Source organism: Aulostomus chinensis, chromosome 15 (genome assembly GCF_037954235.1).
Source record: "Aulostomus chinensis isolate RoL2024-O1b breed Wild chromosome 15, RoL_Achi_v1.0, whole genome shotgun sequence".
In the NCBI taxonomy this organism is placed as follows: Eukaryota; Metazoa; Chordata; class Actinopteri; order Syngnathiformes; family Aulostomidae; genus Aulostomus; species Aulostomus chinensis.
Genome location: NC_141334.1, coordinates 20,981,482 through 20,998,737, shown reverse-complemented (window position 1 = coordinate 20,998,737; position 17,256 = coordinate 20,981,482). Strand labels below are relative to the sequence as shown.

The 17,256-nt window shown below is 40.4% G+C and overlaps 1 protein-coding gene and 1 pseudogene across 2 annotated transcripts in view; both read left to right on the top strand.

Annotated features, from left to right (window-relative positions):
• Window positions 1-597: 597 nt before the first annotated feature.
• On the top strand, window positions 598-2,606 carry LOC147249147 (creatine kinase, testis isozyme pseudogene; annotated as a pseudogene).
• A 2,037-nt stretch (window positions 2,607-4,643) lies between these two features.
• nrip1b (nuclear receptor interacting protein 1b) overlaps window positions 4,644-17,256 on the top strand; it is a 38,663-nt gene continuing 26,050 nt past the window's right edge. The window contains exons 1-2 of one of the 2 annotated variants that reach the window (XM_086227260.1): window positions 4,644-4,918; window positions 10,262-10,344. The gene's annotated coding sequence lies outside the window, so the exon portion shown is untranslated. The remainder of the gene's footprint in view (window positions 4,919-10,261; window positions 10,345-17,256) is intronic. The other variant, XM_086227259.1, reaches the window with a different exon arrangement.

Below are 17,256 nucleotides of genomic sequence, written 5' to 3'. Positions count from 1 at the left end.
AACTCAAACTGGCAGACAAAGTATCAACAGAAAACACAAGAGGAATACTTAGCATACAAATGTAGGAAGGCAGGGAATCAGCTCAAGAGCAGGGTGCGTTCATGCAGCAAACGTAATACTCTGGCAGAGAGGAAGGTTTGGAGGAGGCTTAAGTAGCCGGACTAATCAGACAAATCGGGAGCCCCGCCTCCGAGCACTCCGACTAATCAGAGGGAGAGAGAGAGAGACAGAGAGGATAAAAAAAATGTACACAAGAGTGGGACCAAGACAATTTTCCTCGAAAACAGCCACAAACTCTATCCTTGGAGTTAAAAAAAATTCTTTGTCATCATCCATTGTCGTAACACACACTTTTTGGGTGAAGTATCACTTTGAGAAGAATTGTGGAACATACAGACTCGCAGACAGAGATTCCTTGCTTTATTAGAGTGACTAGCACAAGGTTGGTTGTTGGAAGGGTTGGGATATCATTACCACTACAGTACAAACCCTGCCACTTAATCAAGTTCAGGCACATTAAGGGGACTGTCTGCTGCACTGTCATTGCTACCATACAGTATAAGTCTGTTTTCTGACTTTCTTTATCTAATGGTTGATTTTGGATGACAGTATTGTGAGATGGCTGTCAGGTGTCATATCTCTCTCAGAGATTCTTTGTATTATAGAAAACAGTGATATCACTGAACATTATAATACTCTCTCTCCTCTTTATTTCAAGGTACAGTTCCAATGACAAGGGAGATTCATGAAAGATACAAAACTAAGAGAATAGTCCCTTGATACAATCAATGATGAAGGCACTGTGGTGTAAATGTTGGACAATCTAAACATTGCCACGGCAACATGATTGATGATTACCATGGTGACATGACTGATGACTGCCATGGTGACATCACTGACCATTGAAATAGTGACATCACTGACCATTGAAATAGTGACATCACTGATCATTACTGACAAGGAAGAATTTGAAAGGAGAATATGTCGCCATTGGTTATATGGGTGAACTAAAGTAATCAGTTGCTCTAAAAATATGCCATCTATTCAGCAGAAGAGGCTATCAGCTGAGGATGAGTTCCCGGATCTCACTCGGCACAACAACCACATGGCCAAGTTCTTAACATTGGACATGTACAAGCAGCTGAGAGAGCTGACTACACCAAACGGCTTTACCATAGATGATGCCATTCAGACAGGTGTTGATAATCCTGGGCACCCCTTCATTATGACTGTGGGCTGTGTGGCTGGTGATGAGGAGACATATGAGGTCTTCAAGGAGCTTTTTGACCTGGTGATTGAAGACAGACATGGAGGATACAAGCCCACAGACAAACACAAGACTGACCTCAACTCAGCAAACCTGAGGGGAGGTGATGACCTCGACCCCAACTATGTTCTCAGCTCACGTGTCCGAACAGGCCGCAGCATCCGCGGGTTTTGCCTGCCACCATGCTGCAGCCGAGGACAGAGACGTGCGGTGGAGAAACTCTCCATCCAAGCCCTCTCATCCCTGACTGGGGAATTGAAGGGGACATACTATGCCCTTAAGAACCTGACAGAGGCTCAGCAGCAGCAACTTATTGATGACCACTTCCTTTTTGACAAGCCAGTGTCTCCTCTGCTTCTGGCCTCTGGGATGGCCCGTGACTGGCCAGATGCCAGAGGAATCTGGCACAATGATAGCAAGACCTTCCTGGTATGGGTGAATGAGGAGGACCATCTACGTGTCATCTCCATGAAGAAAGGAGGCAACATGAAGGAGGTTTTCGATCACTTTTGCACCGGGCTCACCAAGATTGAGAGCCTGTTCAAAGAGAAAGGCCATGAATTCATGTGGAATGAGCACCTGGGCTACATCTTGACCTGTCCATCCAACCTAGGCACTGGCCTACGTGCTGGTGTGCACGTGAAGCTGCCAAACATGAGCAAGCATGCTGACTTTGAAAAGGTTGTTCAGAGGCTGAGGCTGCAGAAACGTGGAACTGGTGGTGTGGACACAGCAGCTGTGGATGGTGTATTTGATATTTCCAATGCAGACAGATTGGGCCTCTCTGAGGTGGAGCTGGTGCAGCTGGTGGTTGATGGTGTCAAGGTGCTGGTTGAGATGGAGAAGAGGCTGGAGATGGATGAGGCCATTGATGACTTGATGCCAAACCAAAAGTAGACTAAAACCTTCCTATTACTACGGTAATAGTCATGTCATGATTTATCTCTACAAAAAAAACACACCAGTCATTTGGTATAAAAAAGTAGATTAGAGAAGGTTCTTTCATATTTGTTAAGATGATCCTTGTGTCACTGAGGTGAAACCAAACATCAAAACAAATTTAGAACTAACTTGTAAAATTTAGTGTGGACTGGAGCTGAAACTCGAATAAGGGATCATGTCTTGTGGGCGCAGCATCCCACAGTTTTATGATGAGAAGCTAGTTGACATGTATGCCCTGGCATGCATATCCTTGATAATGGGAGGAGCACCCAGCAAAAACCAACAACTGATCTGACAACCTGGGTCCGTACCCAGGAGGCAACAGTGCTGACTGTGACAATGTGTGTGCTAGTGAGGAGTTTCGGGTAAGTGAAGTCTTAAGAACTGAGACAAACAAGAGGGGAAGGGGGTTGGTGGGTTGGGGTGGGAGTTTAAAAAAAATGTATTTTAAACTTTAATCAGTCTTTGTCTAATAATTAAGCAAATAAATTAATCTCTTTATGACTGTATGTATTATATCTGTATGCTTTTGATTCAGTTAATTCAACAACTGTTCATCTGGTTGATATGGTGTTTTCTAACCAAAGGTAACCATATCTTAATGAAACAGTGTCACTGGAGAGAAGTGAGGGAATAGTGCCCCGCCTGTGTGTGAGTGTAATGAGTGAATTGTATAAAAAGGGTTATGTCAAAACCCAGCCACAATTGTTATGAAAGAAGAAATTTAATGGTCCTGTGAAATTAACATTCCATTTTCTAGTTTTAATCCTGTGAACCTGTCCTAATCGTTCATTGCATGACATATGCCAAGTACTAACAAAAGAAAAAAAAAATCTGTATCATAATCATACACCAAAAAACCCACCTCCTGCAAAAAAAAATCTAAATCTTTGATGACTCTGATAGACACTGCATTGTCCTTTGGATTGCACATCAACACTGACACCGTACTGATAATGGCATTAGAGGACAGGTGTTTTTGGAGCTAATAAACAATAGAACATCCTCATTGCTCATTTCTAGTTAATGATACGCAGGTTCTTGATAGTTGGGTTGTAATTGCTGAGTGTTATGGCAGCTGTGGTTTTTCTTGTGTTGGTTTCATTTTTTCATTTCCCCCATTCCCATCTGCTCCTCCTCCTCTGAGATCATTTTGTATTTAGATTTTTATGGCATTTAAAATGTATTGAATATACTGTAGTAGTGCAATTATGAAAATATGTGCTTATTCTAGGGCTGCATAGTGATGGTGCAGTGGTTAGCATTGTCGCCTCACAGCAAAAGGTTCCGGGCTGCTCACTCATCTCTCAATAAAGTTTTGGCCCTCTGCCATAAAATCAGTCTTCCTGTTGATTTCCCCAAGACTCTATTTCACTCCTTTTTTTCAAACAGTTTACATGTGTATGATATTACGTGAATTAATCTATGCATGGGAACTCCCACCAACCAGGGAACCCTAACATGAACTGCGATTTCTGGAGCCGTAAGGGACACGATGACTTATGGGAACATCACCAGCATTTTAAGACATGGCGCACTTTTATGTGTAATGATGACGTTGTCAGAGTGATGACATACGAGAGAGAAAAACTTAGGGCACGCAGCTTGCACAGTGGGAGCTCAGACCCCGTCTGCTGGAAGCTTGAATGCGCCTTAATGCCGAGCAGACGCGGTGCAAAAACCCGCTTAAACCCACCGATTAAGTGTGAAATGGGTATTAGTTATCAAAACGCAATCTAAACATTCTGAATGTGTTTTCCAGTTTCCGGGAGTGTTCAATCCTCAAATTAATGACCTCTTAATATCATGCATGCTAAGGTGGTGTGTATTCCAGCTATGCGGGTGTAATTATGTATATTCAAAGTACATCACCCCATCAGAATTTGGTGTGTTTTCAATTCAAAATCTTTTTCTGTAAAGTAGCAAGTAATTGATGGCTTCAGATAAAGTGGAGAAAAAGAAAGACATTTACCCAGAAATTTGGTAGGGTAAATACAGAATCCTCTAAAATGCAAATACTCAAGTGCAGATGTTTTGACATTTTACTTGTATACAGTGTTTAATTACAAATACTTTATGACTTTAAAAATATTTACAGTTGAGTTCTAAATATCCTGCAAAGATGTCCGTGACGCTAACTTCCTGGATGGCCAACAGAAATACCTCATCCAAAACACAGTCCCTGTAATATGCGTCAGATCTTTTTAAACGAAATAAACAGTTAGAAAATAATATTGCCAAACTTCCTTTTTGATATTATTATTATAGTAATATATATATTATTATATATTATTATTATTATTCGTAGTAGTAGTAGTAGTAATAGTAGTAGTAATAGTATTATTATTATTATCATCAAAATTGTGCTTCGAGGAAAATGGCTTGTTCCTTTAAGGGTGGTGTCAGAAGCAGCAAGAGGAGGAGGAGGAGTGTGATTGTCTCCGTTGGCTTCTCTACGGTGAGGGGACTCCGCGGAAAACAATTCCCACAGACCCGCTACACAACTCGTTTCGCCCAGCGACAGGCGCAGCAATTAAAAGAGAAAAGAGTCAATTCTGGACTACATGTTGATTTCGAACGCCTGTGGTAACGCTTTTGTTTCCTGTCGCTTGTGACAAGACAGATGCCAGCTGCTTTCTTTGGATATGCCTCCTTGTGTCGAATAAACACGATGTGCTTATGTGGGTGACTGAGGGCTGGACACCGCAGGTAGGGACGCAGAAACGCACTGTCATATCTGGGTTATTGTTACCACCACCTTGGGTAAAAATACACGGCAGTAGACGCAGTTGTATAGGGGTCTAGCTAATGTTGTGTTTAAATGGAGTGGGGGTGGGGGACAAAGGGACTGTTTTGTGTCGATTAGAGACGCATATGAAAAAGCTGCAGAAGAAGTAGAGGATTCCGACCTGAGAGCTGTGTACGGTGCTATCATGTTTTTAGTACATAAACCCTTTTATGAACACGGTCATTGTATGTATTCAATGGTCACTATTAAGTTAAGCACACAATAGGCGTATTTTCTGTGTACATTTGACTAAAAATAATACCCTTGTAAGCTAAATCCTTCATATTTGCTGCCGTTCTTTTTTTTCTTTTTTTTATTTTTATCTTTTTTATTTTTTTCGAATGAATGGAACCGTGTTGCTAATTTGTCAGGCTAACGTTACTGTAACCGTGAAGCCTAGCTTACTGAACAGCTAATGTCACCACTTAGGCGAATTTAATAAGAACGTAGATTATCGAGCTGTCTGTTTGAAAGAATGTTTAAGGCAATGTTAGTAGAGCAACTGTAGCTCATCAGAACAGAGGGAAGTCTATTTAAAAAAAAAAAATAGCTTTAGCACCACCAATGGGAAGGCTTTACCGCTGCACTGCTCTGGAAATCATTTTAAAAAGAATTTTTCATAGAAAATGAAGCCCTTTTGTAAGGCTTACCAAATTGAATTTGGTTAAACTAAAGCTTCTAAATTGATTCAACATCTAATTTTATGGGGCAGCCCCAATTAGGTCATAAAACCTGAGCAGTACTGTCTTTGTATCTGTACTGTATCTTAAACTGCTTCATAACCTTTTTGCTACAACATACCTGTTAGGCCTTGTAATCTAGAAACATGCCATAGTCAGGATGTATGGCTCATGTAATGATCCCCATCCATAGCAATCTTTGTTTTGTCTTGTTAGCACTTACAGCCCCCCCCCCCCCCCCCCCCAAAAAAAATCAACTTATATTTGATTATGGGCTGGTTCCACAAGGAATACCCAATTGTGACAAGATATGATTTAATTGAGCAAATCAAAATACTCCATCCTGCCCATCTGTGTCCTCATATTAGATGTAGTTTGAGTTCAAAAGCCCTGAATGGTGTTCAGTAACAGTCAGGAAAGCCGTAAGATTGTTTTTTGCGTAGGTGTTCCTTTTTCTCTGGCCTATTGCTTCATTTGACTTTGGATAAGAGTAGAGGCAAAAGGTCACGGTGGCTGAACGAGTTACAGGGAAGAGGGCAGAGTACACCGTCAGTTCAAGTTTGCAAAAGGGTAACTTTTCAAAGCTTCCCAGCAGAAACCTGTCTGGATGTTGTGTAAGGCTAAAAAGAAATGATGTACTCACCTCAAAACCAGTGTAACCTCAGTGATCAAATTAGTCTGGAGAAAAGTCCAACTTTCTAAAAGCCCTCTAAATGCTGTCTGTGTCTGGGGGCTGCCTTTTAGCCTTTCTTTTGTTGAGCATTTAAGCTGCTTAATTATTTGACCTGAACTCTAACAAGATGTTCAAGGTAATTCAACTTGTCCTCTGTTGACATTGATAACTAATAAGTTCACATTTACATCCCAACTTTGAGGTTGCACTTTGGTCAGAGTGGTTTGGTTGGCCAGCAAGTAACTCAAAAGTATCCTCTATTTGGAGTTGAGGAAGCCTTCCTCCTGTCATCCAGGGAGCTGCTGTTGAGTGATGTGCAGTAGCCTGCAACAGAAACAAAGGTCATTCAAATGGCCAAATGCAAATGATTGCAAGGCTGCTGGATAGCCACAAGACAGGACTGCACTCTCTTCACTTATCCACTGGCTGCCTTTCATGATAGCAAATCATATCTCCCATCACAATACTGCCACTGCTGCTGCACTGCTGCTGTATGGAAGTGGCATGTTTTGATGTGTGTTTGCCTGTACTGAACTGCTCTGTTTGCAATTAACAAACATAGAAGTAACTTCATAATAGATTTGTTCTTCCATGGATGTGTTGGTACATTTACATGCAGTTACAACATTGCATCACAAAGCCTCTTGCCTGTGTATAGCCAGATGCATAAATGCACTAGCTTAATGTGATCTAACTGGTATAACTTCCTGAAATGTATTCAGAGTCCCTCAGCCATGAAACATAATAGAGTAAGAAAACAGAACAACATTTAAAATCAATTTTCTTTCATGAATGCACATTAGAAGAATTTTTGATGAGAAGCCTCATAGTAGAAATACTTTAACCAGACAGGAGGGAGCCAACACCAGGAAAGTTAAGTTCCAACCCTAATCTTGTTGTCAAGCCTTGCTGAACAAAATTTGCATGGCTGTATCTAAACATGTATTCATTTCTCCTTAGCTATGTATTTATCTCTCCTTAGCCATGTGAACAGTTTAGTCAGAATATTGTGATGTTGGGAATAAGGGCAAAAACTGGAATAATAGTGGACTATTGAGTGCATGTAAAAACAGTGTATTTCTATACAAGCCGATGCCACAGACACAGGAGCACCTGGTTATGCACTTACCTCTACTTACAGCCTCTTTGACTACCACTGCCCTGCCAACTCCCTTGCCTGTAAATCTGTCAGTCCAAGCAGCAAGACATACGAAAGGCAAAACCTAGGATGACGACATGCTTTTTGATTGCAGAAGCTCTGCTAGAAAATAATTGTGTAGTTTACCGGAACAAGTGTCATGCATGTACTGTAGAGTTTTTGAATTTTTTTAGATTTTTTTTATAGACAGACCTAGGACTTGCCCAGCGCTTGTGTTGGCTACCAAATATTGTTCAAGGGCACTTTGAAAGATGTCAAAGAATAGAAGCGCAGTCAACTACTTTGTAGAGGCACTGAGGAGTCAAACATTTTTAAGTCAAGCACATTTCTTTAGTTGAATGGGCTCTATATAATATTTGTAGGGAGTCTGTTAATCCAAATTATTTTATTGTTTTCTATATTCTTCCTTTATTCAGTACATGCTCACATAAAAAAAGGCAAAAAAAACCCATCTGTTGCTTCTTCTGATGTTATTGTGCAGAGATTTGCACCATAAAACTGTCTTGGAAATGTCATTGTGGAATGCGCAATATAAGAACATTAAACTGGTCGTTGTGATAAGTGAATGACATGATCCCTATTAAATATCGTACTTATTTAAAGGATGTAGTACTACCTCCTCCTTTAAACTTCTTATCTCAGTGGATTTCAAACACATCAGCCCCCATTTATTAGTCAAGCATAGAAACCAGTGCAGATATGATTGTAGGAGTCATTGTATGACTGGACTCGTGTAAGTTATGAAAATGGTTGTAGCTTGATAATTGTGGTAACCAACAACAGTTGTCATTTAAATGCCACATCCCAATATATTCTGGCGTTCCAAGCTTCGCCCCTTGATTTTATGATATTGAGAAGCATAATCTGCCTAAGTGGAGGAAGTTCTCTGACCTGGAGATTAAAACGTGCACATCACCAGGTCAACTGAGTCAATTAGTTTTATGTAACATGACTGAAAAGTGAAATAAAAGGAAGTCAGAACATGTAGTCGTAATTGAAATCACTGCATGGATTGTGGTTATTAATCAAGTGCAAGCAGCTGTTTTATTATTTAATTGGTTATTGACTATCATCATTGATAGATGATTATTAGATAGTCGATGGGGCACGTGGATGTGGTTATATGTCTCAGAAAGTGGGAGAAACACGTATCTATGCGCGTCGGAAAATCCAATAACACCCTGTTTTCGGAGCAATATTGTGCAGAACCTCATGAACATGTCACAAACTTTGTTCGGAGTGTATAGTCTCCCCCAATATAACACTATAGTGCTGTCTAATATTAAAAACTATCAGAATATAAGACACAAAACTCCTGAATTGAATGTTGTTTTCTTGTGTGGGCAGTTTCCGAGTACTCCCACTCCCACTGTGTGCTGCTTGGAAGATGGCGTTTTAGTCAGGGCTCTCAGTTGTAGCAGCATTATATCATTCTGAGATGATCACTCTGGCTTCTGTTGGTGCTGCTGTCATGAACAGAAGGCAACCTAAGTCAATGGGATTCATTTTGATGATAAGGCAGGAACAGCTGAATGTATTTCTACAGTCAGAGCTCCTGGGTGTGTTCTTGAAATACTGGGAAGAAAGATGGACGCTTCTGCTGCTACTCCGAAGAGCCATCACACTTGCTGGAGCTCATCCGTAGAATGCACCCCCCCCCCCCCACACACACACACACACACACACCACACACACACACACGCACGCACACACCACTGCTCACCCTCACCAATGCTTCACCTTGGCCTTGGCACAATGACAGGCCCTTCAATTTCAATTTTCTCTGCTGATTGATCATTGCTGATTGTAATTGCTATGAATTATTTAGACTTTGTTGAAATGGCTCACTAAATTGGAAGAAGCCTTAAAGAGAATAATATTTCAGGTCTGATAAATAACATGCTACCCATGTGAAGCATCAGCACTTCATTTGAAAACGAGAGCTTTGGAAGCGTAGCTGTGCCAATCAGTCACGCAGAGCTGAGAAACTGAATTGAGTCTTGTACCATCCAATCAGCTCAACCCTAAATCTCTACTGCCCCTCTACTCTGAAACATTTAAGTAAAGACTGAGGAGAGGTAGTGTGGAGCAGCAGACCGCCTAGATGATGTGAGGGGAGCTGACTTCCCTCCTGGCTGGGTTGGTATGATCACAGCAGAGGAGCAGAGTGGATTTGACTACCTCCCTCACTCCTTTCCTACCTGTAGCCGAATTGCTGCCCCCAGGCTTGTTGGGGTGCAGTAGGTAGGGTTCTTCACCACTGGTGTGGAATGTGCCAGCCATGCTGATGCAGCCAGACAAGGGGCGGTTCCATGCATTACCACAAACAGACCAATGTTACAGTTGTGACAGAGTGGGTAGGTTGCACAGGGAAGAAAGACAGACTCAGATATATGAGGCATACCCAGCTGGTAGGTACGTGTGATAGAGACTGCCTGCCTTGTCTTCTTTTTACATGAGAATAAAAGAGAAAATATGACAGATGCCTGTCTGCATGCTTGTAGTGTTTGTGGGAATCAGGTTCCTAGTGAGCATGGATTCACTTGAGCGGTTATGCTCAAACAAAACAGCTCTTGATGGGCATCTAACAAGGCTACTTGTGTACTTATATATTTTGTTTGAGTTTCTATTAATACATACTGTATGCCACTTGTGTGGTTTAAGAAGTCTGAAGTTTGAAGGCTAGCACAATGGGTCACAAAATCCAGAGACAGAGGCCGACTGTTATTCAACCATGTTTTATTTTAACCAGGTTGTGTGGCAGGAGTGGAAGGGAGAGGCTGAGGGCTAACTGAAAATGCCACTCATTCCTGAAGAGTCCCTGGCCTCGTCAAGGTTAGTGGCTTGTCTTTGTAAGTTGAGGAATTGATGCATGAGCCTGTCTGGCGCTGAATTCAAAGTCCAAGGCTGTCACAGGAAACAGCTCCCTCCCTTCCCCCTCCCTTTGGCGGCTATCACAGGGCCCTGTCCTTCCCAACTTCTTAGCAGCCTGTCCTTTTGGGAACCTTGAGAAGCCCAAGCAAGGACACAGTGTCTGGTGCAGTAAGCCTGTGCAGAGGGGGAGGCTTTATGTAACATTCTGCTTTAAACATGGGTGTATGACTTCCCTGACACGGAGCAGTGCGGTACAGAGCTGCACAGCTCACAGCACATGTCCCCTCAGCCCCTCCTTGACAAGGAGGTGGCAGAGAGATCCCTGCAACTTAATTATATCTTTCTCTTTTAAAAGCTTTCATTTGAAATTAAATTTTCCCAAGCAATTAACTAAAGAGGACTTTTTAGAATTTATGAATGAAGGATGGATATATTGCACAGGATGACAGGGGGGAGGGTGAAAGGGAGGGAGGGAGGTAGGGAGGGCGCTGGAATGCATATGCTGAATATGCTTTGAGGTTGCATCCCTGAGATTTATTTCTATTGTGAAAAGGGTGAATTTCAGGGAAATTCAGGCATCATTAAACTTTGCACTGTGAGCTGCTCTTGTATGCCTTCAGGTAAACAACACTTCAGAGTTCATAGTACACCCCTCTACGGTCAATATTTGGGTTATTGTCATTGTAACCCAGTCACATTCTTTCACAATGTCTGGCTTTGCTGGATGGCTAGAAAATGCAAAAGATGGGCTTTCCCCCCTGTCTCCTTCATTCAGACATACATCTTCCAGCAGGTGGAGAGAACTGCTGAATGTGATGCATACCCTAAATTCTCTTTTAGCCTGAACTGTAATTGTGTAACTACTTGGCTTCAAGTGATGAGCTGAATTGTTGCCGGGCAACAAGGGATCGGTGAGGGTGGCCGAGGAGAGTCAGAGCTTTGAGTTCGAATAGGTCTGCAGCACGTTATTCAGGTTTCCTATCAAGGAATATCACAGAATGCCACCTGAAATACCTGTTCATATAGGTGGCTTGTCTTTCTAGTTAGGATGAACTGATTGACTGTACAATGTCAATACTGATTATTATTATTATTATTGTTATTATTGGTGGAGGTGGTGGTAGTAGTAGTAGTAATGATAAAAAAATTATCATAGGAACTGAGAACTGATATTTGGAACTGATACACATTTGCAGCATAAAAAAAGAAAATATTGGTGTCTAAATTCGCAAAACTATAGTTATGCTTTTTAGCATATATTTCATTCTCAGATTTTTCAAAATTATCTAAAGAATACAAAAAACTCCCTGCAGCATTTCTTATGAAGTTGACTGAAATATTAATTAAATACATGAACAGCACCCTCAAGTTTTATTCGGTAAATTCAAATCAAACTTATATTTGTAATGAATATAAGTCGCACCATATTGTTATGCAAAAATCAGAGTTGCTTGGCATGCTGATGCCATCATAAATAACCACTTCATGACGTGTTTTTATGGACAATCAGATTAAATCAGATTTTAATAGCTGTGAGAATGCTGACACGCATATTTGAAGTTTGGTTCCCCAGTTTTCAGGTTGCCCTCAGGAACTCAGGAAGTGATATCTCAGGAACAAATTACTCGGCAAAAACATCCCTTTTCCTCAAAAACAAACTGATGAGAAGTTGCTTTTAACAGCTGATAGGTCGGTTTCACCTTTCATATGACATAATAGTCATTACCAGTGTGTCTTCTGTAACACACTTTTTATAATGGCTACAGGTTCCCCTCACTCCCAGTTTAATAATTAAATAAAATTATAAATGAATAGCTCACTTTTTAAAGAACTTGGTCAAATAAAGCGTGCACCTTTAAATTAGATGAATGTACTCCCCTACTTGAAAGCAAGTAGTGATAGCATGTGGCACAACCCCAGTCCTCCTTTTCCCACTCTTACATTTTTAAACAATGCTCTCCTTTTGTGAATCTCAAGCCCACCTATAAATCCATTAATGAAGTGGCATATTTCAGTGTGCCCCCACCAGAGTCAGGTAAACAGATCTAAAGACTGCAGTTCCGAAGGACAGTATTCCCCTGAACTATGTTAGAAGGCTCCTAGTCATGTAGAGGCCATTTTAGAGGAAATGGACAACACTGGGCTTATGTCTTGAGGCAGCCATATAACATGTTACTTACTGGGAAAATGGACTGGTGACCAGGAGACTGCTGGCTCATACTCTGCTCACCCTCTACCCTTGAGTAAAGGTAATTAACCTGGATTCTGCCAGTAAATATTCAGCTGTAAGAGCAGATAGAGATGTGCAAGTGTGATCATTGTGTAAGTGACTTTGAATGAAAGTGTCCACTAAGCAGGAACATTAATACAGCTAATAGAATCCTAGCTTCTGTTTTCAAGTTATTGAGGAGCCAGGACTGCTGATGAAGAGGTAGTCACCCCTCCTCTCACTCTTATGCTTTCGTGCACTCTTACTTACACACACACACACACACACACACACACACACACACACACACACACACACACACACACACACACACACACACACACATATCTCTCTTTTCCTATGGCATTAGGGTGAGAGCATGACCTTGACCTGATTGCAGAAGAGGCGTTTTAAGTAACTCTCCAGAAGGAGATCCAATCATGTGACACTCTTTAACCCTATCCTGTCTCCCTGACCTTGTATGTCTACAAGGACAAGGGGGGCAGAGACACTTGCCTCAGGCATACAGCTGCAGGGTGCTGTCAGTCAATTGGATAATAACTTCCAAGGTCATTCAGGGTCAAGGTTGAGTCAGAGTTAGCCTTGTGACTCCAATGAGTCCTGCGCTCTTGTGAATGTAGGGATGACAGGCTGCAAGTTTCCCCCCTGATTTCACTGCTGTGACGAACTGAGCAGGTTTAGTCATCTTCTCAATGCTCAATCACTGATACCAGCACATGTCAAGGAAAGGTCGTTTCACGTCTAGAGTGATTCATGCCCAGAGTGAGCTGGCAGTTAGGATTTGTGTTATTGCAGTTGCATTCACTTACTCCCTACAGCTGCCTGGCTGTTAAAACCACGCTGGCTCGCTGTCTCACTTGGAGCATGCCACTGTCTCTGTTCAGGAGTATTTTTAAGCTTTTACATTAACATTTCTGCCCCCTGGATATGTTTACCATATGGCTAGGCAGATCAAGATCCCAGCCTACATTGTTAAATCTGCAGGAAAACTAGTCTGTCAGTATAGGAGGCAATCACTTTGTCTCGACACTGTATTTAGGGAATTGAACAATCAGAGGGAGGCACTGTTTCCTGCCAGTTCCTTTAGGGTACTTCAGTCTTTTACAATATACTGTAGAATTTCCATATATATAGTACAGTAGTTGTAGAAAATTATGTTCCTCAGATTCAAAACTGCTTTTGTAATAAACTACTATGCTTAAATTTTAAGTTATGATATGACGACCCAATACCTATCACAGTTTGTCAGTTTCATTTCATTTTATATACTTTAACATCAAGGCGGCTTTTGGCACTCAAACAAGTACCTAAGTACTTTGTTTTTTCTACTTTGATTTTAATGTTATTTTTGTGTTTTGCAATCATTATACCAAGGCAAATTCCCCATGTTGTGAATACTATACATCCAATTCTGATTTTGGGTATCTTCAGCCCATGTGGTAAAGACAGCCAAGTGAATCTTATTTTTACTATAACTGTGTTGTTTAATATTATGGATGTATTTTCTACACTTCCATTTCTGGTGTATATACATATAACTACTTGCACATAACTGATTGTTTATGCTCATTTTAAGTATAAAATGATGAGATGTCCCAATCCCATTTTAGGGATTGGATATCAGGCAAATTCTGGCCTTTTTTAAGCAATTGGATCAGATGGGGCAGAAATGCACCGCAAGTTGGGTTTTTTTGTTTTGGGTTTTTTTTTTTTTGTAACACTATGTTCACTCTGCTTTCAGAGTGATGTAAACTGGGAGCACTGTGAAGATTTACACACATCATCAGACACTTGCAGCAGCAGCGAATGGAAGAACTTTAAAAGCCAAGTGCCTCTAAAACCACCAGCATCAAAGTCTAGTCTAGTCTAATCTTGATAATTTATCAAGGATAGTACATAACCTCCTCTGCAGTTCCTCTAACATATATACAGATTTTTTCTAAATGAAAAACTAAAATATTCAACAAATTTTTAAATTTTTATTAAATTGGGGTGATACAGACAAAAAAATTGCATCAATTTTTTTCTTGCTACGATCTGTGGTTTGAAGATATATGAACATTTACTGTAAAACCTATCTTTTTGGTCATAAATCATAGAATACAATCTTGAGAGCCATGTAAACACTGTTAAGTACCACTTAATAATGACCATTACATCATTTAAAAGAAATACAATTTGAGTCATAAACATAAAATTCAAACAATAGCACTCTCAAGGATTCATAATCTAACAAGCCATGGGAATTTTGTAAAGGTATTTATCCCCTTAAAAGTGTAAATCCTGATTAATTTTAGCAAAATATATAAGGCATGCATAATAATTCAATGATATCGAAAGGTGTTGATCATTTATCCATCATCGATATTGATGCAATGAGCAAAGTTTCTGCTTAAGCCTCATCTTAATAGGAGGGAAGGAAGGAAAAAATATGGTGTGTGTGTATGCATGTATATGTATATGTATATATACACACATATATATGTATATATATATATATATATATATATATATACGTATGTATATATATGTATATATATGTATATATATATGTATATATATGTATATATATACATATATATGTGTATATATATATATGTATATATGTATATATATATATATATATATATATATATATATATATATTACAGTTATGCGCTTCTGTAAATGTCCTGCAGATAAGAAAAATTGACATTGTTATTCAATGTGTTTTCAGTAAATGTTAATGTATAAAACTCTGTTTATACAGATTGGTAGATCTTGGCTAGTAGCCGCATCAGTTGGAAAAATCGCCAATATTGTGCATCCCTAAAATATACTGTAACAGCACAATATTGATGATATGATGTTACAAAAACATGTAAGGCAACATTGTATTGCACAGCCCTTCTTTTAGCGCTTATTGACTACGACTTTTATCATAATTGATGATTAGTGTTCACAAAACTCCAAATTTCCTGCATCCCTTCTGATCTCAACTGCTTATAACCTTCCCTGATTAAGTGCAAAGTTAGACTGAACTTGCATGAAAGGTGACCCCCTACCTGGGTTTGACTTTAAAAATAAATTGCAGCCCATGTGGATACACTTTTAACTCACTCACTAAAGAACATTCAGCCTGTAAAAAGGGGAATATCCATCCAACCATCCACGGATAGAGTTGGGGGGTTTGGGTTTGAGCCCATCCCAGCTGACTTTGGGTGACAAGCAGGGCAGGCACACCCTGAATGGGCCGCCGGTCTGTCCCAGGGCCATCAGGTGCAGCTTGGGGTTCAGCATCTTGCTCAAGGACACTTCAGCATGGCCACTGGGGGAAGTGAGAATCAAACCAGTGACCCTTTGGTTGCTAGAGGGCCACGCTACCTCCTCCTTTTTGCTGCGGCAGTTAATTTGCCTCTTTGAACTCACCGTGTTTGTCAACATAACAAGAGGTTTGTTCAAAACCTTGACCAGTGTACATGTCTTTGTGTTACTGCTCGTGCTTTCTTATGAAAAATATTGCTAAATGGCTGCTTCTTAACAGCGCTGTGTTTCTGCTGGCAACTATTGATTCGACTGCAGCGAAAATGAAACTGTATATATTATATACTATACTTTCCAGTAATGTATGCTAGCATAACAGCTAATGCTAGCTGCTTCATCTTCGCTGCTTTTAAACAGTATTTTACAAAGGTAACTTCCTGTTTTGGTTTTTGGGGCAGGGAAAAAGAAGGTTTGCTTTCTGTTTGCAAACCTAAGTGGATTTAGCAGAGCTAATGGGGTCCAGTTTCTAATAATATGAATGGGATATATCTTGAAGTAAAATGTGGTATTGTTTTGACTTAGACTCAATTACTCGCATAAATACTGATGCTTCAATTTTTGCATTTCTAACACTTGTATCTGAATCAAAACAACACTTTTTTTTTTACAAATACACACAAATAAACGCACAAAAAAACAGTAGAGCAGATATTTGTGTAATTGTGTTTACATGTCTTGGACTCGCACTGTCACGAGAACCAGACAAATGTGGTTTATCCAGGACCTCTTTCTTTCTAAGCCATCTTTTCTTCCATTCAGTGTTGACCTTGATGCTTATGAGGAGGCAGGGCTTGACCTATATCCACTGCCATAACTGAAGCTAGAATCTCTGTCAGCCCCTGCAGAATTAAAGAGAGCTGGCATCCTATCTACCTCTTCCTATGGTTGTTTTCTCTAAGCCTCTTGCCATTATGGCTGCATATTACACATAAAGTGTGATACACTAGAGTTTTGCCATTTTTCATAAGTGTGTCTGGCAGAAGATGAAAATAGAGCAGAGGGCTTCATGACTCGTCTGAGAGGCACCAACATGTCTGTGTACACCAGGTCACCATTAGCACGCAGGGGCTTAGCACTTGGCTGGTGAGATTTTAGCAGGAGGTCAACCCTCCTGCATTTTTTTAAAGCAGAGTGTCAAACTCTTGCTGATCCGAATAAGTACACACACAAACGCTTGTAGTTCTGAGCATCTGGCATGATGAATGTGCTAATACAGGCTAAGTGAGTGACACTGGGGTGCTAGCATAAGGCATGCTAATGTTCATAGAGCTATTTTTTAGTGTAACTTTTAAAAATGTGCTTCCACAAGTCAAGCTTTGGTTTTAAAGTGTTGCTGTGTG